The 27,759-nt window shown below is 50.7% G+C and overlaps 1 long non-coding RNA gene across 3 annotated transcripts in view; it reads right to left on the bottom strand.

The window, feature by feature from the left end:
• Positions 1-16,201: 16,201 nt before the first annotated feature.
• Positions 16,202-27,759, bottom strand: part of LOC134735208 (uncharacterized) — a 107,252-nt gene continuing 95,694 nt past the window's right edge. For all 3 annotated transcript variants that reach the window (XR_010118043.1, XR_010118045.1, XR_010118044.1), the window contains 2 exons: positions 27,486-27,612; positions 16,202-16,669 (listed from right to left, as the gene is read on the bottom strand). This is a non-coding gene — a long non-coding RNA (uncharacterized lncRNA). The remainder of the gene's footprint in view (positions 16,670-27,485; positions 27,613-27,759) is intronic.

Below are 27,759 nucleotides of genomic sequence, written 5' to 3'. Positions count from 1 at the left end.
TAGCTTTTTAGGAACTTAATTCCATGCGTTTTTCTTAAATGCAAGGCTGCAAGGCACCTGCTTAAAATGATATTTTCCCCTCTACATTTGAGTAGAGACAGGCAGAGGGAGGGAAATGCTTTTTCTCCCTTTTTCAGGGCTGTGCGTCACTCTGTCTCTGCTGTGTCTGTTTTGAAGTCTGTCCATGTGGGCTTCTCTTATCTCTGTTTCTATTTTTCTCTGAAATAGTGCAGGGTTTTGCATCTGTACAGACCTGAGTTGGAGTCCTTCTTTTGCCACAGTTGATTAGCTCTGTGACTTTGGGCAAGTCTCTTAACTTCTTTGAGTCTCAGTTTCTTAATCTCTAAAATGGGCTCATTGTTAGATGGTTGTTGGAGTGGCTGTGAATATTTTTATTTGAAATCATACACACGAATGTCCTTTGTAAGGTGAAAAGGATTGGCCAAGGATACAGGATCATTATAAGGCCATGATTAAGAGCACATGTGAATCCTGACTTTACCAGGTATTAGCTGTGTTGAGTGAGTGACCTAACTGCTCTGAGCCTCAGTTTCCCCATTTATAAAAAGAGGATAATTATACTATCACCCCACAGGATTACGAACAGGGGTACACAAGATTACCTGTGGCTACTGCTCAGCACAGGGCCTCACACACACACACACACACACACACAGACTCCAAGTTGGGCTCATACTGCCTTTCCCCTTTAACACTATATTACGGACATGTCCCCATGTTTTTATGTATTGTTGACGCATATAGCCTATCAGATGAATGGATGAAAATTAGTGGACTGCATGCTTCATTGTTGGTCATTATGGTTGTTGGGCTGAGGGTCTGGAGTAAATATTTACAAAAAGAAAGAGAGCCTTATAACCATTTCCTTTCCCTTCTTTTTGGCCAAACAGACAAAAGGCCACCTCCCTGGACCAAGAGCCCCTCACCCAAGGCTTTGGCCAGTTGGCCTCTTCAATCAGTACATCCTGCTAGTTAGGAGCACAGAATCCTTTTCCTTCAGGGGGTTCCTTGAAGGAAACTGGCTGCAGCGCTGGCATTGGATGTTACAATTTGCCCATTGCTGTCAGAACTGGACAAGTGACCCAACAGGAATTCTTGGCATACTGAGGCAGACATGCTAGCAAGAAGGCCTTCTTGACATTGAGAAAAAAAGTGCAGGTAAGGATGAGTGACCAGGGTGCCCCAGGTGCTGGCAAGCCCTCGCTTCTGTTTCTGCCGGAGAGGGGCTGCCCAAAGGTGGAGGAGGTCCTTGGGGCATTAGGGTGAGCCCCAGCTGAGCAAGGAAGGCAGGTTCCCTTTCCACTCTTCCTCTCAGGAAGTCCCACCACTTACTAGGTTGGAGGAGACCTTAACTCATCTATCCCTCAGTTTTCTTATCTGCTCTAGGAGCATAAAAGAGCATCTATTTCATTGGGCAGTTGGGAGAATTTCATGAATCCACATCTTAAAACAGCACTTGCTGGCTGGGCGTGGTGGCTCACGCCTATAATCCCAGCATTTTGGGAGGCCGAGGTGGTGGGTCACTTTAGGTCAGGAGTTCGAGATCAGCCTGGTCAACATGGTGAAACCCCAACTCTACCAAAAATACAAAAATTATCTGGGTAGGGTGGCGCATGCCTGTAGTCCCAGCTACTGGCTGAGGCAGGAGAATCACTTGAACCCGGGAGGTGGAGGTTGCAGTGAGCCAAGATCCCGCCATTGTACTCCAGCCTGGGCAACAAGAGCAAAACTCCATCTCAAAAAACAAACAGACAAATAAAAAAAGCACATGTCCTTCAGTGAAGGTTCAAATAATACAATATTAGAAAATTTCGTGGTTCCCAGTCAGTCTATCTGTGTCCTCTCTTTGCCTCTTCAGCCTTCCCAGCATCTCATGGTCACCCACACCCCTACAGCCTTCCGCTCCAGGAAATCTAACCTCTCCAGGGAAGCTTCCTGAGCTGCAGGGCTTACTCTGGAATTATGTAAAGAGTCGCCACAAACCTACAAAATGCCACCCCACCCCTGCTGAAGCAATGTGTCCAGAGGCCACAGGGACACAGGATGGGGTGACAGAAAGAAATATGTCACGGCGGGCAGAGTCCCAGAAATTGGAGGTTCCCCAGCTTCAAGAACACAACCTTTGTTGTCGGGCGTGTTGTTTCCTGAAGGGCCATATGAAACAGCCTTCTACATCCCTAAAAGACCCAATAAGAGTCGGTGGATTAAATTAAAGCAGCAGAGATTTGAGTGGGATACAGGGAAGGCTCTCTTGATAGCCAGGGATAACACCCAGGAGAAGCTAGGGGAAGATGGCTGTGTTGCCCTGTCCCAGGAAGGGGGCCTGGAGAGGATTAGGTCTCAGAGCTAGCATGGGTGCTCAAGAAATGCTGGTCAAATGAAGAAACTGGTGCAGGAGGATGTGCGATCTTGTCTCTCCTGGTCTAGAACTCAATAATTTAATTTTGATGTGATTCCTAAATTTCCTTTAAGCTTAAAGAAAAAATAATCCATATGAGCTTGAAGGTGGCATTCGGCAAAGGGCTTCACTGACAGGGTCCCCCACCTGGACCCTCCAAGCTTCCCAAAGGCACGTTTGGCTAAGAGACAAGGTTCGAGGTGGGAAACCTGGCTGTCGATACAGTCAGTCTCTGCAATCAGGCAGAATTAATTGTGTGAACACCATTGATCAAACCACTTAATACTTACAGGGGCTGAGAAAGAGCTGAAATGTAATTTCATTACCAACCTGCTCACCCCTAATCAAACTCCTAATAACTCTCTAATTTTTCTTTTAGATAAGGGCTGATAGGTGGAAGTGGGAGTGGGGCGGGGGATAGACATGGAAACTTATTTTCTCTTCTTTGCTAGACTCTGTCTAGATAGATCCAAGTTAAATGCCTACTTCCAGAGCACCTTGTCGAAAGTCGCTATACGGGTTGTAGCCAACTTTGAGATTTATGCCTGGGATGGGGTGTGGGTGGGTGGCAGGGTGGAGGATGGGTGCAGATATCCTGAATTGCGAGTGAAGTTCACAAAAATCAGTTCTTTTTTCTTTCTCTCTTTTTTGAGATGGGGTCTCACTCAGTCATTCAGGCTGGAGTGCAATGGTGTGATCTTAGCTCACTGCAACCTCCACCTCCCAGGCTCAAGTGATCCTCCCACTTCAGCCTCCTGGGTAGCTGGGAACACAGGCATGCACCACCAAGCCTGGCTGCTTTTTTTGTATTTCTGGTGGAGATGGGATTTCACCATGCTACCCTGGCTGGTCTTGAACTCCTGAGCTCAAGCGATCCACCCACCCCAGCCTAACAAAACTCAATTCTAATTTGACTTAGGGTGATTATTCAGTGACTCAAGATCAGCAGATACCTTTTTAGGCAGGAAACAAAACACATATAGGCTCCCTTGGCCCACAGCAAGAGGTGGAGGTGGGGAGTGCAAGCAGAAGTAGTCACAGGTTCAAAAATATCCAAGGATAGTAATTCCAGGAGAATGATTGCAAGGTAGGAGACTTGTCTCAAGTCCCGAGTGGGCTGGCGAAAGCTCCGTTGCAGGGCCCTGCACAGGCACACACAGACGCATGTGCACACTACACAGACATGTATCACACGCCCACACACATGTACACAGGTGAATGTCATGCTTGCTGTTTTGTCCTGTGTCCATAGGGTGTTTGAAATGTAGCAGACCCTCAATTGATATTTGGAAAATATGCTCAGAGCACATAGGCATACATACATATGACCTGCACACATACAGGTGTGTACACACATGCGTGCACATGTGGTCTCCCACTCTTTGCTCTCTGGGAGGGCAGGGAACCTGGCAGTTTTATTTGCCCCTTGTCTCTGGCACATAATGGGCACTTGGAGGCATCTGTGCAAAGAAGAGCTGGAAGCAACAGGCCTGGGGCAAAGCTGCCTCCTCCGCTGCCACGGTTGGATCATCCCTTAATTTAAAGCTCTGCTCAAGGTTCTCGTCTCCTCAGAGGCCCTGCCTGCTCTGCGGCATTCTCCGGGACCATCCACACACTTGCATGATGCATGTTCACACCGGTGCTGTGGGCGTCTTTAGTGTGTACCTCCGTCATGTTCACGCCGGTGCTGTGGGCGTCTTTAGTGTGTACCTCCGTCATGTTCACGCCGGTGCTGTGGGCGTCTTTAGTGTGTACCTCCGTCATCAGACTCCTGTCTTCCCAGACCACCTCCCGTCCCTCACTCTATGTCAGGAATTTCTTTAGAGGAGGGACGCTCTTCCCTATCAAAGTGGGAGCCCCTGGATGGCCCTCCCGTCCCCTATCAGACCAGAAGTCCCCCTATTTGAGAGTTCCAAAGGCCACAAGCCTCCCTCATCAATTCTTATGAGAGGTAGGTGCCTCCCTTCATTTTTCTGGGTTGGTGAGATGACAGCTCCTTCTTGTTTAGTTTCTGCCTGACCCCCTGAAGTCCCCCTGTGCCCAACAGATGCCAGAAAGCCTGCCCAGTGCCCAGGTGCCAGGGCTGAGCTCACAGGGTGTGTATGTAGGCAGGTGAGGGGAAAACAGCATAAATAACTCGATCTGGAGAAGTGTACATGTGTACATTTGTGTGTCCGTGTTTGTTCCTGCGTGCAAGAGTGCGTGTGTGGAGGTAGGTCCTGCCTTCCTGGACTCAGCCAGTTTGGGCAGTAAAATCATTTTTTATGACCCAGCCCACCATGCTCTGCCCAGGGCTCCCCCAGCCCAGCCCCAGCCCACCCCAGGGAATTGTGGCCTTGCAAGGATGTAGGAGGGCATCCCCCGCCAGCCAGGTCTTCACTCCCACCTCTCCACAGCCTTCTTTCCTGTCCCAGCTACTTTACCTGGCTTCTGAGACCTGTGAAGGAGGAAAGTAGGCAGGGAGGGGTGGGGTGAAAGGTGGGGGCAGTGGAGGGTAGTTATTTACAAAGCCTGTGCCCTGGGGACCCTTGTCCTGGACAACAATTACAGCCTCTTAATTAACTGAAATGCAGTCCGCCTGTCGATGGAGGCCTGTCCCCCACTGAAGTTAGCTGTGCCTGCCGCTGTCTAGTACTGGTTAATGAATATAAATCAGATAGTTTATAGTTAGCGAGCACGGAACAGGCTGGCAAGGGCCTGAATTCCAATGCAGAATGCCCGAGGATAGGAACATGGCCTCCGTGGGCATGGGGGCCTGGACACCCACGGGGGTGGCACCGGGTGGGGAGGGGAGTGGGCAGTAAGCCAGCCTACCTTGCACTTGAGCTGTGAGTGCACACACAAGTATGCGGCGCACACATGAGGCACACAGCACAGGCTTTCTTTGCATATGCAACATTACATACCCACAAAAGTGAACAACATAGGCCCTCTACAAGATACACGGAAACACGGAGTAAGCACAGCTCCCAGAAAACCCTGGCTCCTGCCTCTTCTGAAATCCGCAGAGCCTTGGCTCTGAGCAGCTTCTCTCTTGCATGCTAGAGCCTATGCTCACTGCCCCCTGCAGGAGACAGATGCAGTCTGACCCCCAGGCCAGCTCCCCACCTGATTCTGGGGATCAGCCCAGGTCCAGAATGCTGACTCAGTTTCCCCTCCCCAGGCTGGAGTCACTGGGCTGACTGCTGTGGTGGGGGTGGCAGTGGCTATGGAACCCTGGTACCAGGCAGGGAGGCTTCTAGAATGTGTGTGGGGATTTTACCCAAGGTCTTCACAGCTGCAGAGGAAATAGATTGACAAGGTCCTAGCCCAGGGCCAGGTTCATGGGCTGGTGATCTGTGTACAGAGCCCTGCGGTTAGAAGGTTTAATGGTTTAATGCCCTTCTGTCGCTATCTTGAAAGCCTTAATAATGTCTGAACAAGGGGCCTGCACTTTCATTTTGCATTGGGAACTACAAGTAGTAAAGCTGGTCCCATTCTCACTCCAGACATAGGGCCAATGGGAGAAGGCTGTGTGAAAAGTGTGGGTGTGGGGTTGTGGTGTTTACAGGGTCTCTGAACAGAGATCTAGCAATACAGGTCACTTGTGGAAAGCACACTTTACCCAGACCTGAGGGTTCCTCCTGCTGGCCTTGTCACCTGGGGAAGGTCCCTCACCTCCCTGGGCCCCAGGTTCAGCCTTCCAAGGAGATGGCCTTTCAGCTCCCTTCTAGCTCAGCCTCTCCTCCCTGGGAAGAGTCCAGACCTCCTTGGAACCTTGGTTCACACACACACACGCACGCACACACGCACACACACGTACACACGCACACACATGCACACACCCGCACACGCACACCCGCACATGCACGCACACGCACACACACGGGTAGACACGCACACACACGCACACACGCACACACACATGCACACACACGCACGACGGAGCCAAATCTGCAACATAGAGTTGCATTATTGCCTCTGGAGAGATGGAGTGGGGGTGTCCCCACCCCCAGACAAGTCCTCACAAGCAGCTTCTAAAATCCAGAGACCAGCCACACCTCTCCCTGGGTGGGTTTGTTTACTCCTCTCCTATCGGAGAGGGAGGGGATGGGGGTCCAGCAGTGGGGTGGGGCGGGGCGGGGGGGAGGTAATGGCTTGGTGGGGACAGATAAATAATTGTCATCCAGGGCTCACTGACACCCCTGCGTTCTGCCTGGCTAGTCTGGGCTGGGAGGGGCGACAATTATTTGCTTCTCCTGGGCTCCCCTGCTGGTAGAGCTATGGGGAGGAGGGGAGGGTGTGCAGGTTCTGGAGACAAAGGAAAATGATCCTATGACCATGGTGTGAGTGGTGGCGAGTGGGGCAGGGCCCAGGATGAGACAGTGTGGCCTGGATACCAGGCAGGGTGGCTGGGGGCAAGGGGCGGGGGGGCGGCATGCACAAGCAGAGCCCCCAAGTGGCTGAGGCTGGGTCCTGGTGCTGCGGACACAAATGAAGGCACCTGTCATGTGGTGGGGGGGGGCTGAACGTCTGTCGCCAAGGGGTCCTCTCACACCTTGGGTGGCAGCAAGGGCCCCGCAGCAGGCTAGCTCAAGGCTGCCCACAGCAGAGGTCTCTGGGTGGTGGCATAGGGCACTTCAGCCTCTCTTCTTGTCTGACAGCCCAGGAGAGGAGCAGTCACTTGCTCAGGCAGCTCTTCCATCTTGATGGCGCCAAAGCAGGAGGAGGGAGGTGGTGGATGCTCAGCTAGGCCAGAGCCTCAAGCCTCACGGAGTGGGTCCTTCAAAGAAGCGTCTCTCAGTCCTGGCTAAGCTACTGTGAATACACCCATTCCATAGACGGAGAAGTAAAGAAAGAAGGCACTCACTCCCTGGAGACCTACAGTAAAATGAAGGTTAAAACCCAAGTGACTCCTCCCTGACTCCAGATTGGGGCCCTGCTAAGAAAGTAAGCACCCCAAATCATGCCCAGTCCTCCCCAACAGACTCATCACATACACATCACATACACATACACACATACACTCATCACATACACCCAAGATGTGGACAGGAACTCCTTGTTCCTATTAGACTTGAGAGAGGAGCCTGGGAGCTCCAATTCTTTGACAAGATTCCCCCTAACAATGTGTCCTGATAAACCCTTTCCTGGGTGCGGAACATCTGCTGATCTTCACAGCCCCTGGGTGAGGAAGACTGGGAGGATGTCAGGAACTGAATTCACAAAGATTGCAGCCAGAGAAGGGGCCCGAAGGGGTTTGCGCTGTGACTTCATTGGAGGTGAAATCCACCTTGACTCCCAGCCCAGAGCACTCCCATACCTGAGACACCCAGAGGATGCCCCAGCTTAGGAAGCTCAGCTCCCCGAGTTGGGAGTGGGGGCAGGCACAGGCAGGAGAGGTTTTTGTTTGTTTGTTTCAGCGAGGATCTGGCCACCCTCCCTTCTGTGATAGAAAGGCCCAGTCCTCAATTTGGGGACACCACCTAAGATCAATCTCTAAGACACTCTCAGATGCTAAGGACTCTGTGGTCTTAATCAGGGAAGGCTTCTCGGAGGAGGCAAAATTGTAGGATGCTTTGATCAGGGCAAGGACAAGCCTGGGCAGAGATAGAAGATGTGTGCACAAGTGGCCAGCCCCTCGCTTTCCGCAGTCTCTGGGCTCAAGGGCAGCAGGCATGAAGCAGCCTCTTACCTTGATGTGAAATGAGGAATTGGGAGCTCAAGAAACCCGTGATCCTGTTGAGGATCACTGACAGCCGCCCATCAGACAGCAAGACGGATAGCATGGGAGGCCCGTTCAGGCTCATCCCTGGCTCAGACTAGCAGACACAGGATGCCTCGGACAGGCTCCACCCAGGGCATCTGTGGGCACTGCCCCCTGGCTGAGGGCAAGCCAGCTTCGGTTCAGGCCCTTCCATTCTTCTTGGGAGCGTGGCTTGGCGCTCACTTCTTCCCCAAGGCCTCCTCAGACAACCCCAGAATCCGCCCCCCACCCAAGCTTCCACTTCGTCTCCTCCTCCCAGGATGCAGGGAGGCCGGGGGTACCACCAAGACTCCCAGGCCATATGTGAATTCATCATCTTCTTCGTGTCCTCTGTAGAACGTGGGAGAGAGGTGACGGAGAGAGAATGAGAAAGAGGAAGGCGCTCGTCCACCCAGGTGTGCCAGGTAGAACTTGACGAGCCAAATTCCCCACCTGTGGGCTGGACAGAGCAGGACAAGCAGGACTGGAAAGCAGAAAGCCTAGGTTGATGTCCAGCCCAGCCACCCTGTCACCCGGAAAAAGCACCGTGACCTCAGAGGCTCTCAGTTCGCCCCACTGTGCTGAAGCCCCCTGGGCAGGGATGTTGGGAACCACAGAGATAATATAGGGGAAGAGCCCGGCCATGGCCCTGGTTTATTATTAATTAGTTCTAATCGTAGAAGCGTCTGCTTACACATGGCGGGAGTGAGGCCCTTCTTCGGGCCATGCAGGTCCACAGTGCGATGCCAGCCCAGCCCAGCCCACCCTGCGGAATGTGTGTTTGGAGAGAGGCAAGGGAAGGGAAGGAAAGGTTGACTGCTTTTTTTCCCCTCCCTCCTTTAGCATGGGTGACACTGGCGAGAAGCGAGCAGCTGACCCGGGTTTGAATTTAGAGTGTTCATTAATACGATATTATGCCATATGCTCCGCACACTGTCTCCCTCGAATACAGCCGCCAATTTGCTGAGCAGCCCTAATTAGTAATGGTATAATGAGAGTATTCAGAGGGTAATGTGGTGGGTGGGGATGGAGGGACGGGATTGAGCCTGGCCACTGGGGGAGGGGCAGGTCTGGCTGCAGAGGGCTGGGGGACACTGCAGGAAGGTGTCAACTTGATCCAGGGCTGGCTGAGGCCCAGGAGATGAGATACCTCCCCTTCCTTCCCAACACCCACTCCGTTCCTCGGGGAACAGAGGCTCAAGGTTGTGGAGTGGGGTGTGTGGTGAGGGGGTGGACAGGGTAGAGGGAGAGGTGAGAGAGCCTGGGTGAAGGAGGAGGCCATGGGTGGTCCTTTGTTTTCAAACCAGAGGTGGATGACAGAGGAGAGGTGATGGTGGGGCATGTGTGTGCCTGTGTGCGTGTGTATGTGGTGTAGACTCTAAATCCCCTGAGTCTTTATCATGTGCCAGGCATTCTGCTGGCCCTTCAGAATTACCCAGCCAGGTGGTATAACTAATGCTATTTTTCAAATGGGGAAACTGAGGTTTAGGTAGGTTCAAAGGTCAGTCAACTGGTGAGGGAGCAGAGGACTGGCAACAGGACTGGCAGCTTCCAGAGCTGGCTAAGCTTGCCTTGGCCGTCACTGGCTGCTGTGGCCACGGAGGGGAAGGGCGGAGAGCACAGCGTGGGGCTGGGGATGGGCACGGGGCAGGAGCGAAGTGAGCCTCATGCTCCTCATTCCTCCCTCTTCCTCTGTGCTTACTTGTCCCTCCCTTCCCTTCTCAGGCTGTAGCTTCCCAGCCGCCGTCCCCAGGGGGAGACAGTTCCCAGGACTCTTATTTGAGAGGCCACTATATGTGAGGACCAGGACATATTCCACACCTGCAGCCATGTCATGCCAGTGGCACCTTCGGCCTGGACATCTGAGTGTGGGTTCGTGGGTGCGCAAACCTCGGAACCTCAGAACCCTGGTATAGTTCTGTCCCCTCTCCCTCTCAACCTCCCTAAGCCTCATTTTCCCCATTTTTCATGCATCTCTGGGCTCAGGAAAATGTCTACGCCTCGCCACAGGTGAACCCCAACGAAGGACTGGGAGCCCCACGGGGCACAAAGTATTCGTGCTTCAGATTCGGGCTGCCCCGACCCCTCTGAGCCTCCCAAGGCCAAAAGTGTCGGCAGGAGCAGGTGGGTGGACCCTAAAACCTGCCTCCTTCAGAGCCTATTGCCAGTGCCCCTCTCAGCCCCCCTTCTTTCCAGGCACAGCTGGGCAGCGCCCCCTCCCTGGGGGATCACAGCTCTCCCGCAAACCCATGCTCAGGAGATGAAATATTCATCACATACATATTGGCTCCTCCAGCGGCTTTTAGGGAAAGCAAATGAGACTGACTCCGGGAAGGAAATGAGTGTGAGGTGTGGGGGTTGTAGGGGGTGCGGCTAGGACAAGGATGGGCGGTGCCTCCTAGCCTCCCTTCTCTGGAATCCAGCTTCTGGGACTGGGCTGCGCCTTGCATTCCTGGTGCCCCCATCCTACCACATCCCTGCCTTCCAACCACCACATCTCTTCTCCTGGAAGACAGGAGGTTCATAGTTTTCCTCTCTAACACACCCAGGCAAAGCTGCAAGGCATGGATCCATCCATCCAATAGTCACTCTCAGCCAGGTCGTTCCAGAGACCTGGCTTATAGGGCCAGACAGGCAGCCAGGAACCCCTCAGGGAGGACACAGGCAACCAACAGGCCACAGACATATGAGACCGTGTCAGGTGGTGTCTGAGGGAAACGAAATATCTATTTTAGCTTGGTGGGCAAGGAAGGCCTCTGAAAAGGTGGCATGGGAGCTGAGATCTGGATGGCGAAGACAAACTTTCCAGGCGGAGAAAATAGCAGTGCAAAGGCCTGGAGGAGGGAATGAGCTTACAAGTTTCAAGGGGCAGCCAGAGTCCAGTGTGGCTCTGATCCAGGGGGGCGAGTGAGTTTGAACAAGATCTCAGGGGCATGATCACACAGTCTCACAGGCCACAAAAGGCTTGGGGTTTATTCTAAGAGCAAATGAAAGCATTTGGGGGCAGCAGAAAGAGCACTGGATTTGAAGCCAAGGACCTTGGTGTGAGCTTGATCAGGTCACTTAACCTTCTAGCCTCAGTTTCCTCATCTGTGAAATGGTGATGGGGAAGTGCAGGCCGCAGGGCTGTTGCGAGGATTAAATAACATCACTTATGTGAAAGTCTGTCACTCTTCAATGTTAGTAGTGAAGCAGTTCCTTCTGCCTGTCCCTGGGTAATCCCCCAAATGTCTGCCTGGACAATACCAAGTTGCAGAATCTCAGAACCCTGACATAGAGCAGGACTTTAGAAGTCTGTCATTCAGTGAGTATTTATTGAGGAACTATGTGCCTTGTGCTGTGCTTGGTGCAAGATGCAGCGTGAACACGATAGATTCAGAATGTGGACTGGAGAGATCTGGACCAGCCCATTTCATAGACAGGCAAGGTCAAGGCCACATAGTACTGACCAGAAAGAGAAGCCAGGCCCCCCGATCACCAGTCCAGTGTTCTCCCCAAGATGCAGACAATGGGTGCCCTTCCTTTCCTTTGCCTGACATTTTCTCCCACACTAGGGCTTGCCTGGGAGAGAAGGCACCTCCCTGTCCCCCGTGGCTTTGCTTGGATGAGGAGGAATTCTGAAGGGCCCAGGATCGGCTGTGATGGGCCTTGAAGGATAGATGTGATTTGGCTGTGAGTAATGGAAGGACACTGGGCAGAAGGGACAGCAAAGCCCTGGAGACAGAAAAGTGTTGACCTGCACGTTAAATAGCAGGCGGGTCTCTCAGAGAGGAAGAAGAGGCCAGTATGCCAGATCTGGAAGGGCAGGTGGGTGCCATTTCTCCAGCAGTGGGGGCCGCTGGAGCTGTAAGTCAGGGAGTGGTGCTGGCAGGATGCTCCTGAGACAGCGCTGGCAGCTCAGGGCGACTGCATCAGAGGCAGGAAATGGAGGTAGAGGGACCTCTGAGCAGCCTAGTGCAGTGGCCCACGTAAGTGCTAGCAAGGACTCCACTAGAGCAGCAGCAGGGGCAAAGAAGAGAAAGGAGCCATTCGAGAGGCTTTCCAGAGGAGGAGGCCACCAGCCGCCCTGATGGAGTGTGGGGAGCAGGAGGGAGGGAGGAGACAAAGAGCTTTCAGAAGATGGGAGATTTAGCTATCCTTTATTGATTCCACGAACATTTCCTGAGCACCTGCAGAGGGTCAGGCCCTGTGCCATTCAGGTGGGAAATTGAGCAAAATTGTGCAAAACCTGAAGGCTCGTGATTTGTGCTCTTGTTGGGATGGGGGAAGGGGAAGTGGGGACGAGGGGTTGTTAGGCAGCTGGCACCACTCTCAGAGCCTTGATTTTGCTCTCTGTGAAATGGACAGCTCTGAGGGCCAGGGAAACACCAGCAGGGCTGGGCGCTTCAGGAAGGTGCTTCTGGATAGATACTACCGTGGAATTCTGGGGATTCAGCTTATGGAAAGGAGAAGGGAGTGGGTGAGGAGAATGGGGCTCCCCTTTGAGGCTGGGGAAGCAGACTCACGTAGGGGAGGGAGGAGCCTTGTTGGGGGTTGTGTTCCTCTCAGGATTGTGGGGATGGGGTCTCAGGGCCTCTCACTTCCCACCTGGGGAAAAAGACCCAGAAAAAGAACACCCCAGGAGCAGGGAATCTGGCAGTGATTCCTTCAGTGACAGCAGCAGCAGCAGTAGCTAATGTTTCCTGGATCTGTTACATGCATTAGGTCAGCCAATCCTCACTGTGTCTCTGGAAGCAGGTGCTGATAGCGTTCCCATGTTCCAGACGAGGACACTGAGACCCAGACTGCTGAGAATATTCACAGAGCCAGAACTAGAACTCAGGCTGCCTGACTCCACGTTAGGCACATTAGCTCTTCTCAGATCCCCTCTTCTTGTTCTTTTTTTTTTTTTTTTTTTTTTTTTTGAGACGGAGTCTCCCTCTCTCACCCAGGTTGGAGTGGAGTGGTGCGATCTCGGCTCACTGCAACCTCTTCCTCCCAGGTTCAAGCAATTCTCCTGCCTCAGCTTCCTGAGTAGCTGGGATTACAGGTGCCCACCACCATGCCTGGCTAATTTTTGTATTTTTAGTATTTCACCATGTTGGTGGGACTGGTCTCGAACTCCTGACCTCAAGTCATCCCCCTGCCTTGGCCTCCCAAAGCACTGGGATTACAGGCATGAGCCACTATGCCCAGCCTCAGGTCCCCTCTTCTGATAACCCATCCAGGACCTGCAGCCCACCTGCCCTGCCATCCTCTTTAGTAACCATCGAGCCAGTAACCGCACCTTCCCACTGCAGTGAGAGGGCAGCAGAATCCAAGGCGCCTTTCTGGGAGCAGATAGCTTTGAGGAGAATGCTGCAGGAGAGGTCAAATGTGAACTGGCCACGATGGGGGCCGGGAGGGGATCCCAGGAGTGCCTTTGCACCACCTGAGAAAAAGTGAGAGGTGTTCCCTCCCTGTACACTGGGGCTGGGGGCTGAGCCTGAGGGGCCCCCTTTCTTCTCATCCTGTTACCAGTTTTCCAGGAAGTTGGGAGTCTCCCCCTGCCCTCCCCCACCTACCAGGGTGAAGGTTTGTGGGGAATGTTCTCCCGCAGAACTCGGCATGAAATAAATTCCATTCTTACTCTGCAAATGACACTGCACATAAATATTCAGTAAATTAGCAGCATGCTTTTATAGATTTATCAGTCATTGCAGGCACAAAATGACAGGCAATGTTGTAGCTGAAATATTAATGCTGACAAATTAATGATTTCTGAGTAAATGATGTCATTTTTGCACCGTTTCATTAAAATTTACTCACTTCTGCTTCATTTCTGGACCTAAAAAAATTAAAATCATTTCCTTCTCTCTTTCTTCTTTCTTTTTAGTGTGGGATTGGTTCCCAAACCTGAGAGGGATATAAATTTTCCCCAGCAGCACCCCAAAACAGAGGTGGGGAGCCAGGCAGGGCTAGCATTCCTTACCCCAAGCTCTAGGGAGGGGCTGGGGAGGGACCCCCTCTGGGTCCCAGAGATGGTTCTTGGGCCTCCACCACTGTCTAGCTGGAACATAGCAAAACAGTGTCTTTGGGTCAAGCCTGGATTGGGGTGGGGGGTTGTAGGGGGAAGTGGGGAGGAAGCTTGGGAGGGGGTGTGTCCTGGGAGGGCACCTGGGGGAAGAGGGTGTGGAAGGAAGTCATGCTCCTGTCTTGGAAGCTCTAAGTGCCTCCATCATCCTCATCATACTTGGCCTCCTTCTTGCAATAAATGTGGAGAATAATCGATTCTCGCAACCTCCCATAGTAGGTAAAGGGGAAGTGCCAATTGTGTAAATATGCCCGACAACCCCCCTCACCGAGGCTCTAGGGAATGGACAGATGACCACTTACTCGCAGCGTGACCTTGGGCGAGTACTGTCGCCTCTCTGAGCCTCAGTTTCCCCTTCTTTGCCGATCTCATTTCTCGGGGTTCTTGGGAGGATGAATGTAATGGCATGGACGAGGCACAGGACAAGTTCCCCAGTCGAACAGCCCCTCCAGACGCAGCTCCCAGCTGCTCCCCGCACACGGTCCCCGGGAGGGCGAGAGGGGCTGCCCGGGAGGAGCAGCGAGGCCCCTGCGCGCCAGGATCGGCCCAGGTGACCCGGCCGGACCCTGAGGAGCTGGGGGCACCAGGAGCAGACGGGTCCTGGAGCCCCGCGCCCCCGGCCGCCTCGGTGTGCTCAACCTGGCCAAAGGCAAAGCACTTCGCTCTGCCCGGGCCAGCGCCGGGGGAAGGGAGCGCTGCGAGGCCGAGAGGCGAGGCGGACACAAAGGAGAGGCGAGCGCACGGCGCCGGCGCCCGGGCCGAGGCGTATCGGGGCAATCTCCGGGCTAATTCGTGTCAGGGCCGGCCTCCTATCTCCCGCCCGGCTCCCCGGCCGCTGATAAAATTGAAGTGGAAATGAAGTTGGATGCTCTGGAGCACCCGCGCGGCGGTGGGGGTGGCGAGGGCTCCGTCCGGGGCAGCTGCGCCCTCCGCGGGCGCCCTTGGCGCTGCCCTTGGCCAGGCCGCGGGGATGGAGCGGGAGAGCCGGGCGGGGAGGGGAGGACGCCGCCGCGCAGACCCCCTACTCGGCGGTTCCCGATCCTGTCCCCGTCCAGATGAACATTTACCCAGCAGCGGGAGCGGGGTGGAAATGCGGGGAGCGGCCCGAATGCGGGAGACGGCAAGGCAAGGACACCCTCGTTTAATGAGCGCTTATTAAGTGCCAGGCTCGGCGCCAGGTGTTTAAAGTGAGTTATGCGCTCAGTTACCCCTCCCCCCACCATATGAGGTGGATCGAGTGATTACTTCTGTTTTTACGGGTGCTGACTTGGAGACCCAGAGTCTCAGGCGGCCCAGGGACAGCTAGCAGAATGGCTGCATTCGCACCCAGGCTCTGGCACACTGCAGCTGCGGCGCGTGACCACCACACTAGCCCGCACGTGGGAGCGCCCCAAATAGGCAGAGAGATGACACAGAAGCGGGGCGGGGCGCTGGCTGTTCTGCAAGCCCGTTAGGACGCAGGCCTTGCAGCCATTAGGTCCGTCCCCTGAGCTCAGAACCGCCTGAGGGGTGGATCTTACTCCCAAGTGAGGAACCTGGGGCTGAGAGGTGGTGGAGGGAATCGAGCTGGGAACCAGGGGAGGCGGACTGCACTGGCCCGCTGAGTTATCTTTCTGACCCCCAAAGTCCAAATCAGCCCGGGATGAAGTCTCTGCTGCGCTGTACTTTCTTGAGGGAGGCCAGTGGGGGCCTGGAGGTGATGACTGGCTCTTGTAATGCTATTCGGTTTTTATTCACGTATATTATTTTCCATTTTATTTATTTATAAATTGGCCTCTGCCTACTTCACCCCTATCAGTGTCTGCCTGCTCCTGCCTCTCTCTGGCTACAGCCTCACCTCCAGTCTAGGCTTTCAATGGCTTCTTTCTGCCTCAAAGCCTTCACACGTTTTCTTCCTTCAGCTTCTCTCCTGGGCAGCTTTTTCATCTCTTTATTCTCATGTCTTTTTAATAATCCTTTTAATGGCATTGATATACATTGATATACCAAAATGCATAGACTTTATTTTTATTTAGTTGGACGTGGAATGGTAGCCCAATGAGGACAATTATTAGGTCACAAGAGACGTCTTAAAAACATTCCAGAGAATTACCATATACAGAACGTTATGGTTCTCAGCCCATAATGCAATAAAATTAGAAATCAACCACCAAAAGAGAGTTACCAAAACCCTACATGTTTTGAAATGAAAAACTTCACCTCCGCCAGGCACTGTGGCTCAAGCCTGTAATCCCAGCACTTTGGGAGGCCAAGGTGGGCGGATCACAAGGTCAGGAGATCGAGACCATCCTGGCCAACATGGTGAAACCTGTCTCTACTAAAAATGCAAAAATTCGCTGGGCGTGGTGGTGGGCGCCTGTAATCCCAGCTACTCTGGAGGTCGAGGCAGGAGAATAACTTGAACCCGGGAGGTGGAGGTTGCAGTGAGCCGAGACCACGACACTGTACTCCAGCCTGGTGACGCAGCAAGACTCTGTCTCAAACAAACAAACAAACAAACAAAACTTCACCTCAACATTATCTGTGGGTTAAAAAGAAATCAACAAAAATTATTAAATATTTAGAGTTGAATGATAATGAATGCACTTAATGTCAACATTTACAGGGTGCAGTTAAAGCAGTGCTTACAGGGAAATATATAGACTTAAGTGCATGTGTTGTGATCATTAGAGCTGTTACTAGCTCTGCATTCTGTGCAAATCTAGAGTAGCCTTCTTCTGTTATTTTTTTCTTTCAAAGCTCTTGTCACACGTACAATTCCCCTTGGTATCTGTGAGAGGTTGGTTCTAAGACTCCCCTCGGATACCAAAATTCAAGGATGCTCAAGTCCCTTGTATAAAATGGTGTAGTATAATATTTACATATAATCTATGCATAACCTCTCTTAGACTTTAAATCAAGTCTGACTACTTATAACACCCAATACAATGTAAATGCTATGTAAATAGTTGTTATATTACATTGTTTTTTAATTGCTGTATTATTTTTATTTACTTATTTATTTTTGAGACAGAGTTTCACTCCATCGCCCAGGCTGGAATGCAGTGGTGTGATCTTGGCTCACTGCAGCCTACACCTCCCAGGTTCAAGTGATTCTCCTGCCTCAACCACCCCAGTAGTTGGGATTACAGGTGCATACCACCATGCCTAGCTAATCTTTTTGCATTTTAACTAGAGACAGGGTTCTACCATGTTGGCCAGGTTGGTTTTGGACTCCTGACCTCAGGTGATCTGCCTACCTCGGCCTCCCAAAGTGCTGCGATTACAGGTGTGAACCATTGTGCCCGGCCTATTCTTTTTTTTTTTTTTTAAGAATATTTTTGATCCATGGTTAATTGAATCTGTGGATGCAGAACTTGCAGGTACAGAGGAGCAACTGTATGTATTTATTTATTTATAAGCATACTTCTTAGTGTCTGCCCCCTGACTAGACTGTACACTCTATAAGGGTAGGAACTGTAGCCGTTTTGCTTGTGACTGTATTGCCAGCATTTAACACAAAGCTACACACATAATAGGTGTTCAATAAATATTTGTTAAATATGTGTTTGTCTAAGAAATATGTGTTTATTATTAATGAAGTCACACCCTATTCTCTTTAAAAATGGATTTGAGATTGTCTGTAATAAATACATATAACATGTTAGGCCAGGCACAGTGTCTCACACCTGTAATCCCAGCACTTTGGGAGGCCGAGGCAGGCAGATCACCTAAGGTTAGGAGTTCAAAACCAACCTGGCCAACATGGCAAAACCCCGTCTCTACTAAAAATGCAAAAATTAGCCAGGCATGGTGGCAGGTGCCTGTAATCCTGGCTACTTGGGAGACAGGCAGGAGAATCACTTGAACTCGGGAGGTGGAGGCTGCAGTGAGCCGAGATCGCACCATTACACTCCAGCCTGGGTGACAGAGCAGGACTCCATCTCAAAAGAAAAAAAAAGCCATATAGGATGTCAGTTAAAAGGACAGCTTAGCAGCAGGATGAGCAAATTGGGAGAAGAAGTGGGAGAGTCTGTAATTGAGTGTGGATTGTGGGGTCGGGGGGCAGCAATGGGAATGCTAGTTCCCAGGTAACCTTCACTCCTGCCAGGGCCAGGCTTGGAGGCAGCTGAGAAGGTGGCAGGAGGAGGGGGATAAGATACTGGTTGAGAAGTCAGACTGAAGAGGTTGAGTAGGTTCCCTGCAGATAGTAGAGGAGGGATGTTGGGGGTTGACCTTTGGGAGTGGAGAACCAAGTAGGTGGGTGGTGGGGAGAAAGGTGGAGGTGAGCAGCAGAACATTTTTGTTCATTAATCAATTCATTAATTCATTCCACAGTCTGAGGGACTATGTGAATAGAGGCTGCAGAGCTGGGTTAGAATGGACCAGTGGCTGCACTGGCTTTGAGCTCCCAGCACCAAGGTCTGGTGCCCTCTGGGGTAGCTGGATGGGCCCCTTCTGTGCTCAGCAAAGGACAAGCGTCTAGTTCCACAAAACACCCAATTCAGTTTTAGCTTAGCTCAACCGTCCACCTAGCTTGACTTTCTGGTCCTCAATTTCTGTGTTCATAATAGCTCCTTCTTGAGAGGACACTTGATACTATTCTTCTCACTGAGCGGGACAGCTTCGATGAGCCATTTTTATGGCTCTTTTTAAGTGCATTGCCAAAGAGTTATTTTCAAAGAGAGGTTTACATGAAGAAACCTCCACCTGGAGTGAGAAAACTAGTATTGGAGTCCTGGCTCTGTCACTTTACAGTTGTGTAACTTCGGACAAGTTCCTTTCCCTCTCTGAACCTCCGTTTTCAACTGTAAAAATGGGTATAAAAAGAGTAATATCTGCCTCACAGGGTAAATAGCATAAATATAGGTAAAAAACAACGAACTTGTGTGTGTGTGTGTGTGCTAGGAGGGTGTGTAAACTATAAAATCTTACACAAATATCAAATTTTAGTATTATTCAAGGTCTCCCCTTTGCCTGTAGTTCCTCCCTGTGTCCACCCCCTTGAGATCCTTTATGAATCCCACCATAAGCTTTGCATACCCTCTTCTCCCCCGGCTGAGTCTAAATTAATTTCTCCCAATGGTGTCTTCCAGCCGCACTATGTATGGACCTCTCTGGGGCCCTCTCACTAGGTGCCTTGTATAGGAATTCCTTGTGCTTGGTCTGCCCTTTCTGAACTACATATCCATGACATTTAGAGTTAGAAACTGAAGAAAGTGACCTTGACTTAGCATTTCTGGATCCCTAAGATCTAGCATGGTGCCCTACACATAGCAAGAGCTCAAAAAGTGTCTGTTGGCCGAGTGTGGTGGCTCGAGTCTGTAATCCTTGCACTTTGGGAGGCCGAGGCAAGAGGATTGCTTGAGGCCAGGACTTCAAGACCAACCTGGGAAACATAGTGAGATCTCATCTCTACAAAAAAGTATAAAAAATTGGCCAGGTATGGTGGCATACATCAATAGTCCTAGCTACTTAGAAGGCTGAGGCAGGAGGATTGCTTGAGCTCAGAAACTTGAGGCTGCAGTGAGCTATGATCATGCCATTGCACTCCAGCCTGGGCAATAGAGTGAGACCATGTCTCAAAAAAAAAAAAAAAGGCTGTATTACTAAATGCTCTTAAGCCTTTGTTAATTTATCCAAACCAATATTTTCCAGGATAAACAATTTTTAGAGTTTTGTGAATTACAGAAACAGTAAAACACATTAAATACAATTTTGAGGTGAGAAAAAAAATTATCTAGAATCCTACCACTAGTAGTCAATGTTTATTTTCATTCTTGTTTATTCTTTTCCAGTCTTTGTTTTTGTGCCTGAAGATTTTACATTGCTGCTAATATCACATGTGTTTCGTGTTCTTTTTTCCATTTCACATTATCTCAAACATTTGTGTACTTTCTACATTTTCATAATGATGTTTTTAATGGCATAGAGTAGATGTACCAAAATTTATATGTTTTTCTCCAATCACACATGGAACTGTTACTAGAATTATATATTAGATCACAGAGGAACTCTCAAAACATTCCAGAGAATCAACATTATACAGAACATGTTTTCAGACCACAATGCAATAAAATTAGAAATCAGCCACAGAGAAAGCAAGCTAACAAAACCTTCTACGTTATGGAACAAAAAACCCCCCAAACTTCTAAATAATTCATAGTTAAAGAGTAAGCCAATGACAATTAATTAAATATTTAGAATTAAATGATAATGAGGCCAGCAGTGGTGGCTCACGACTGTAATCCCAGTACTTTGGGAGGCTGAGGTGGGTGGATAACCTGAGGCCAGGAGTTCAAGACCAGCCTGGCCAACATGGTGAAACCCCATCTCTTCTAATATTACAAAAATTAGCCAGGCGTGGTAGTGTGCACCTGTAATTCTAGCTACTCGGGAGGCTGAGGCAGGAGAATTGCTTGAACCTGGGAGGCAGAGGTTGCAGTGACCTGAGATTGCACCATTGCGCTTCAGCTTGGGTGACAGAGCAAGACCCTGTCTCAAATAATAATAATAATAATGAAAAGGTTAGAAATTCGAAACCACTATATATGTATACTGGAATTGAACTTTTTTAACCTTTATTTTAGGTTCGGGGTACATGTGCAGGTTTGTTATATAGGGAAACCCATGTTATGGGGGTTCGTTGAACATTTAAGTAAATGGATGGGACCCAGAGTTTCACTGCCCCCAGCAAGTGGTTGTAATGGGAGGTTATACATAATTAAAGCATTGAACTTGAACTTGAATGATCCATGTGGTAATGGATGAGAGTTGGAGACATCAGATGAACTTATGCTTAGCTTAATAGAAATACAGATGATTACATATAGAATTTTGTATAGATATGTGTGGATAAATGGTCAGTATACACACATATATTTCTTCGCCTTGCCAACTGAGGGCCTAGAAGCAATGACCACCAGTAGCAACAATCACACCTAGTGCTCAGATCTTGGTTTCTAATACCATTCTCCAGTGAAAAGAATCAGGGTTCTTGGAAAAACGTCTGATTCTAGGACTAGACAGGAAATATACAAGATGAGACTGGAGCATCTTTTAGTGCCAAAAAATAAGGAAATGTTCAGATATAAAACAACTCACATTGATGAGGGTATGTCTAAGACACACAGGAGCCCACCAAAAGTGCTCCCAGTGGCCAAGGCTGGAATAATTTGAGCAACAAAATAAATAACACAGTATTGGATTATAATCCAAAGTAAATAAATATCCATGAATCCATACTGATATAAATACATGGTTGAATAAATAAATTAATGGGGAGAATAGACAAGCCTCCTGTGCAGAGGAATTTCAATTATGTAGAGGCTCTGCCTTCCAGAAGGTGGAACATAACTTCCTATTCCTTATGTGTAGGCTTAGCATAGTGATTTTCTTCCAAAAAGTACATTATGGGCGGGGCGTGGTGGCTCATGCCTGTAATCCTAGCACTTTGGGAGGCCGAGGTGGGTGGATCACTTGAGTCAGGAGTTCAAGGCCAGCCTGGCCAACATGGCGAAACCCTGTCTCTACTAAAAATGCAAAAATTAGCTGGGCCTGGTGGCAGGTGCCTGTAATCCCAGCCCCTTGGGAGGCTGAGGCAGGAGAATTGCTTGAACCCAGGAGGTGGAGGTTGCAGTGAGTTGATATCGCGCCACTGCACTCTTGCCTGGGTGACAGAGCAAGACTCTGTCTGAAAAAAAAAAAAAAAAAAAAAAGTGCATTATGGAAGGGGTGATGGAGGAGGAGTAACTTTATGGTACAGAAACCTGACAAGCACTGCCTCAGCTGTGTGATCAAGGTTAACATCAATAGCGATATCCTGTCGATAGTATAAGCCCTTGGTATGACGTCATGAGAATGGCACTTTACTTCTGTGATCTCCCTCTCAAAAGAACCATAACCTTGTGGCTCACACCTGTAATCCCAGCACTTTGGGAGGCCGAGGTGGGCGGATCACCTGAGGATCACCTGAGGTCAGGAGTTCAAAACCAGCCTAGCCAACATGGTGAAACCCCATCTCTACAAAAATAGAAATATTAGCTGGGCGTGGTGGCCAGCACCTGTAATTCCAGCTACTCGGGAGGCTGAGGCAGGAGAATCACTTGAACCTGGGAAGCAGAGGTTGCAGTGAGCCGAGATCATGCCATTGCACTCCAGCCTGGGTGACAGAGCAAGACTCCATCTCAAAAAAATAAACAAACAAATATAACCTCAGTGTAAACATGAGAAGAATATCAGATGAATCCCAGTTGAGGAACATTCTACAAAATACCTGACCAGTACTCCTTAAAACTGTTAAGGTCATGAAAAACAAGGAACACCAGAGATACTGTCACAGACAAAAGTGGCCGAAGGAGACATGATGATTAAATGTAATGCAGCATCCTGGATGGGATCCTGGAATCGAGAAAGGACATTAGGTTCCTTCAATCCCATCCATGTTGTTGCAATTGACAGGATCTTCCCGAGGCAGGAGGGTCATTCTTTTTTGTGGCTGAATAATGTTCCATTGTGTATATATAATACATTTTCTTTATCCATTCATCTGTTGATAGACACTTAGGTCGATTCCATGTCTTGGCTATTGTGAATGGTGCCACAATAAACATGCAACTGTGGATGTCTCTTTGAAATACTGATTTTCTTTCTTTTGGATATATACCACTAGGGATTGCTGGATTTTACATTGCTCCTTTCTCTCCTGGATCTCATATAATAAATAAAATAATAAATATTCCAAAAAGAAAAAGGAAAAGGACATCAGGTAAAAACAGAGGAAATCTGAATTAAAGTACGGGTTTTAATTAATAATAATGTATTGCAGCTGGGTGTGGTGGCTCACGCCTGTAATCCCAACACTTTGAGAGGCTGAGGTAGAAGAATCACTTCAGTGTAGGAGTTCAAGACCAGCCTGGGAAACATAAAGAGACCCCATCTCTTAGCCAGGTGTGGTTGCATGTGCCTGTGGTCCCAGCTACTCAGGAGGCTGAGGCAGGAGGATCACTTGGGCCCAGGAGGTCAAGGCTACAGTGAGACATGATTGCACCACTGCACTTTAGCCTGGGTAACAGAGTAATAATAATAATAATAATGTATTGTGGTTCATTAATAATGACAAATATATCATACTAATATAAGATGTTAAGTAAGGGAAATTGAGAGGGATTATATGGAAACTTTCCAGCTCCTATCTTCACAATTTTTCTTTAAATCTAAAACTATTACAAAATGAGATGCTTATTTTAAAATGATAATGAAAGCCTTGGGTAAAATTTCTAAGGAGCAGTTAAAGCCATATTTTGAGGGAAATTTATAAACTTACAATGCATGTGTGTTATAGTCATTAGGGCTGTTCCCCAAACATTCCCAGCTCTTTGCCTTCTGGCACATGATAGGCCCGCATTTCCTGGTCTCTTTCAGTTACATGAGGCCAATGAGTTGTGAGCTAAAGTGATGTGTGTCACTTCTAGGAGGACACATTTAATGATTGGTACAAGACCATCAAGCGCTCTCTTTCTCTCTGCCATGGCAATCACCAACATTTCAGATAGTGGCTGCTCCATTAGCTGAGGTCCTAGCATGGACATGACAAAGAGCACAGCCCCTGGTCAACCTATGATGGGCCAGCAGCATGAAGGAGAGGCTCCACGGAGCAGAGCTCACCTTGCAAGGTTATATGCATAAAATATAAAATATAAACTTTGTCTCTTAAGTCACACGATTGTTGGAACTCTCATAATAGCAGCTTGAGTTCTTAACATCCTAATTAACACAAGAATAGATAAATAAACCAATAAAACAGATCAGAAAACCTAAGAACAGATTCCTATCTATCTATAAGAACATAGCATATGTTAGAGCTGTCACCACTAATCATTAGGGAAAAGAAAGACTATTTAATAACAGAGCTGTGACATGTCATTAACAAATGTAAAATATAGATGTTTTAGTGACCTAAACATGAAAAATAGTCAGAAGAAATTATAGGAAAATATTTTTCATGACCCAGGATAGAGAATGATTTCTCAAACAAGAAAGACACAGTAAGAACATCCTCCCTTCCTTCCTTCCTTTCTTCTTTCTTTCTTTCCTTCCTTCCTTCCTTCCTTCCTTCCTTCCTTCCTTCCTTCCTTCCTTCTTTCCTTTCCTTCCTTCCTTCCTTCCTTCCTTCCTTCCTTCCTTCCTTCCTTCCTTCCTTCCTTCCTTCCTTCTTCCTTTCTCTCTTTCTTTCTTTCTTTCTTTCTTTCTTTCTTTCTTTCTTTCTTTCTTTCTTTCTTTCTTCTTTCTTTCTTCTTTCTTTCTTTCTTTTTTTTCTTTCTTTCTTTCCTTCTTTCTTTCTTTCTTTCTTTCTTTTCCCTCTCTGGCCCAGGCTGCAATCTACTCGGCTTGCTGCTGCCCGCGCCGCGAACTGCCTGGGACTGCCGGCGCGCGCCACCGCTGCCCACCTTTTCTCCTTTCGCTGCAGGCACGCGTTCGCCATCTTGGCCACGCTGGTCGCCAGCTCCTCACACCGAGTGCTCTGCCCGCCTCAGCCTCCCAAGGTACTGGGACTACAGACGGAGTCTCGCTCACCCAGTGCTCGGTGTTGCCCAGGCTGGAGTGCGGTGGCGTGGTCTGGCCTCGCGGCAGCCTCCGCCCCCCAGCCGCCTGCCTTGGCCTACCAGGGTGCTGGGATTGCAGCCCCTGCCCGGCCGCCGCCCCATCTGGGAGGTGGGGAGCGCCTCTGCCCGGCCGCCCACCGTCTGGGAAGTGAGGAGCGCCTCTGCCCGGCCGCCCACCGTCTGGGAAGTGAGGAGCGCCTCTGCCCGGCCACCCCGTCTGGGAAGTGAGGAGCGCCTCTGCCCGGCCGCCCACCGTCTGGGAAGTGAGGAGCGCCTCTGCCCGGCCACCCCGTCTGGGAAGTGAGGAGCGCCTCTGCCCGGCCACCCACCGTCTGGGAAGTGAGGAGCGCCTCTGCCCGGCCGCCCACCGTCTGGGAAGTGAGGAGCGCCTCTGCCCGGCCGCCCACCGTCTGGGAAGTGAGGAGCGCCTCTGCCCGGCCGCCCACCGTCTGGGAAGTGAGGAGCGCCCCTGCCCGGCCGCCCACCGTCTGGGAAGTGAGGAGCGCCCCTGCCCGGCCGCCCACCGTCTGGGAAGTGAGGAGCGCCTCTGCCCGGCCGCCCCGTCTGGGAGGTGAGGAGCGCCTCTGCCCGGCCACCCATCGTCTGGGAAGTGAGGAGCGCCTCTGCCCGGCCTCCCATCGTCTGGGAGGTGAGGAGCGCCTCTGCCCGGCCGCCCCGTCCGGGAGGAAGTGAGGAGCGCCTCTGCCCGGCCGCCCCGTCCGGGAGGAAGTGAGGAGCGCCTCTGCCCGGCCGCCCCGTCTGGGAAGTGAGGAGCGCCTCTGCCCGGCCACCCACCGTCTGGGAAGTGAGGAGTGCCTCTGCCCGGCCACCCACCGTCTGGGAAGTGAGGAGCGCCTCTGCCCGGCCACCCACCGTCTGGGAAGTGAGGAGCGCCTCTGCCCGGCCACCCGTCGTCTGGGAAGTGAGGAGCGCCTCTGCCCGGCCACCCGTCGTCTGGGAAGTGAGGAGCGCCTCTGCCCGGCCTCCCGTCGTCTGGGAGGTGAGGAGCGCCTCTGCCCGGCCGCCCCGTCCGGGAAGAAGTGAGGAGCGCCTCTGCCCGGCCGCCCCATCCGGGAAGAAGTGAGGAGCGCCTCTGCCCGGCCGCCCCGTCTGGGAAGTGAGGACCGCCTCTGCCCGGCCACCCCGTCTGGGAAGTGAGGAGTGCCTCTGCCCGGCCACCCATCGTCTGGGAAGTGAGGAGCGCCTCTGCCCGGCCACCCACCGTCTGGGAGGTGAGGAGCGCCTCTGCCCGGCCGCCCCATCTGGGAAGAAGTGAGGAGCGCCTCTGCCCGGGCGCCCCGTCCGGGAAGAAGTGAGGAGCGCCTCTGCCCGGGCGCCCCATCCGGGAAGAAGTGAGGAGCGCCTCTGCCCGGGCGCCCCGTCCGAGAAGAAGTGAGGAGCGCCTCTGCCCGGCTGCCCTGTCCGGGAAGAAGTGAGGAGCGCCTCTGCCCGGCCGCCCCGTCCGGGAAGAAGTGAGGAGCGCCTCTGCCCGGCCGCCCCGTCCGGGAAGAAGTGAGGAGCGCCTCTGCCCGGCCACCCATCGTCTGGGAGGTGAGGAGCGCCTCTGCCCGGCCACCCATCGTCTGGGAAGTGAGGAGCGCCTCTGCCCGGCTGCGCCATCTGGGAAGTGAGGAGTGCCTCTGCCCGGCCACCCATCATCTGGGAGGTGAAGAGCGCCTCTGCCCGGCCACCCATCGTCTGGGAAGTGAGGAGCGCCTCTGCCCGGCCACCTATCGTCTGGGAAGAAGTGAAGAGCGTCTCTGCCTGGCCACCCCGTCTGGGAAGTGAGGAGCTCCTCTGCCCGGCCGCCCCGTGTCTGGGTAGAAGTGAGGAGCTCCTCTGCCTGGCCGCTCCGTCTGGGAGGTCTACCACGGAGGCCAGAAGCAATGTGGGGGCTGGACGTGGTGGCTCACGCCTGTGGTCCCGGCACTCTGGGGGGCGAGGCGGGTTGATCACTTCGGGCTAGGAGTTCGAGACCAGTCTGGCCAACTTGGCGAAACATGAAGAATACAACAGACAAACCAACCAACCAACTCAGTGACAACAAAACAGGTCTACCCTGGAGTCATACTCTAATTTTTTCTATTTTCCTCCCTTTCTGATCCTTTATCCCACTTTCTTTTTCTTCCTCTTCCTTCTCCCTCTTCTTTGTCAAATAGAGGATTGAGTTATTATCACTGATCCATATAAAGTCCCTCTCTCATTTATTTTAACTCCCACCCCCCATTTCTATTCCCTGACTTCCCATGTGCAACCTTCCTAATATGTTTGATACGCATCTTTTTGTTTGTATGTATTTTTAGAAAATGTTTATTGTTTTTGTATGCAAAAATTAATAAAAAAAATTAAAAAAAAAACATCCTGTAAAATAAAAAAAAAAAATAGATTACTTAACTTTGCTAAAATTAAGTCTTGTCTCAGGCAAAATATACCATGTACAAGATTAAAAGGTGAACAATTTACTGGGAGATATTTGCAATATATAATGTATCTATCAGAATATATAAAGAATTTCTATAATCTGTAAGAAAAAGACAACCCAACAGAAAAATGAGAAACATATGAACAGACAATTCATACAAAAGAATATTCAAATAGCCACTAAAGCCATGAAAAGAAAAGTGAGGTATTATTTTTTACCCATCAGATTGGGAAAAATTAAAAGGCCTAACAATATAAAGTGTTGCCAGATGCAGGGGTTCATACCTGTAATCCCAGCACTTTGGGAGGCCGAGATGGGAGGATTGCTTGACCCAGGTGGTCAAGGCTGCAGTGAGCTATGATTGATTGCACCATTGTACTCCAGGCTGGGCAACAGAGCAAGACCCTGTCTCTAAACAATAAATAAATAAAGTGTTGATGAGGGTACGAAGAAAATGATAGCATTATTACAAATAAGCAGCATCTAATAACATTTAAAAATGTACATCCTTGCCGTGATCATGCCACTGCATTCCTGCCTGTGCGACAGAGTAAGACC

This window comes from Symphalangus syndactylus, chromosome 20 (assembly GCF_028878055.3).
Source record: "Symphalangus syndactylus isolate Jambi chromosome 20, NHGRI_mSymSyn1-v2.1_pri, whole genome shotgun sequence".
NCBI classification, from domain to species: Eukaryota; Metazoa; Chordata; class Mammalia; order Primates; family Hylobatidae; genus Symphalangus; species Symphalangus syndactylus.
Note: the sequence above shows the minus strand (reverse complement) of the source record. Positions and strands in the feature narration are given on the sequence as shown.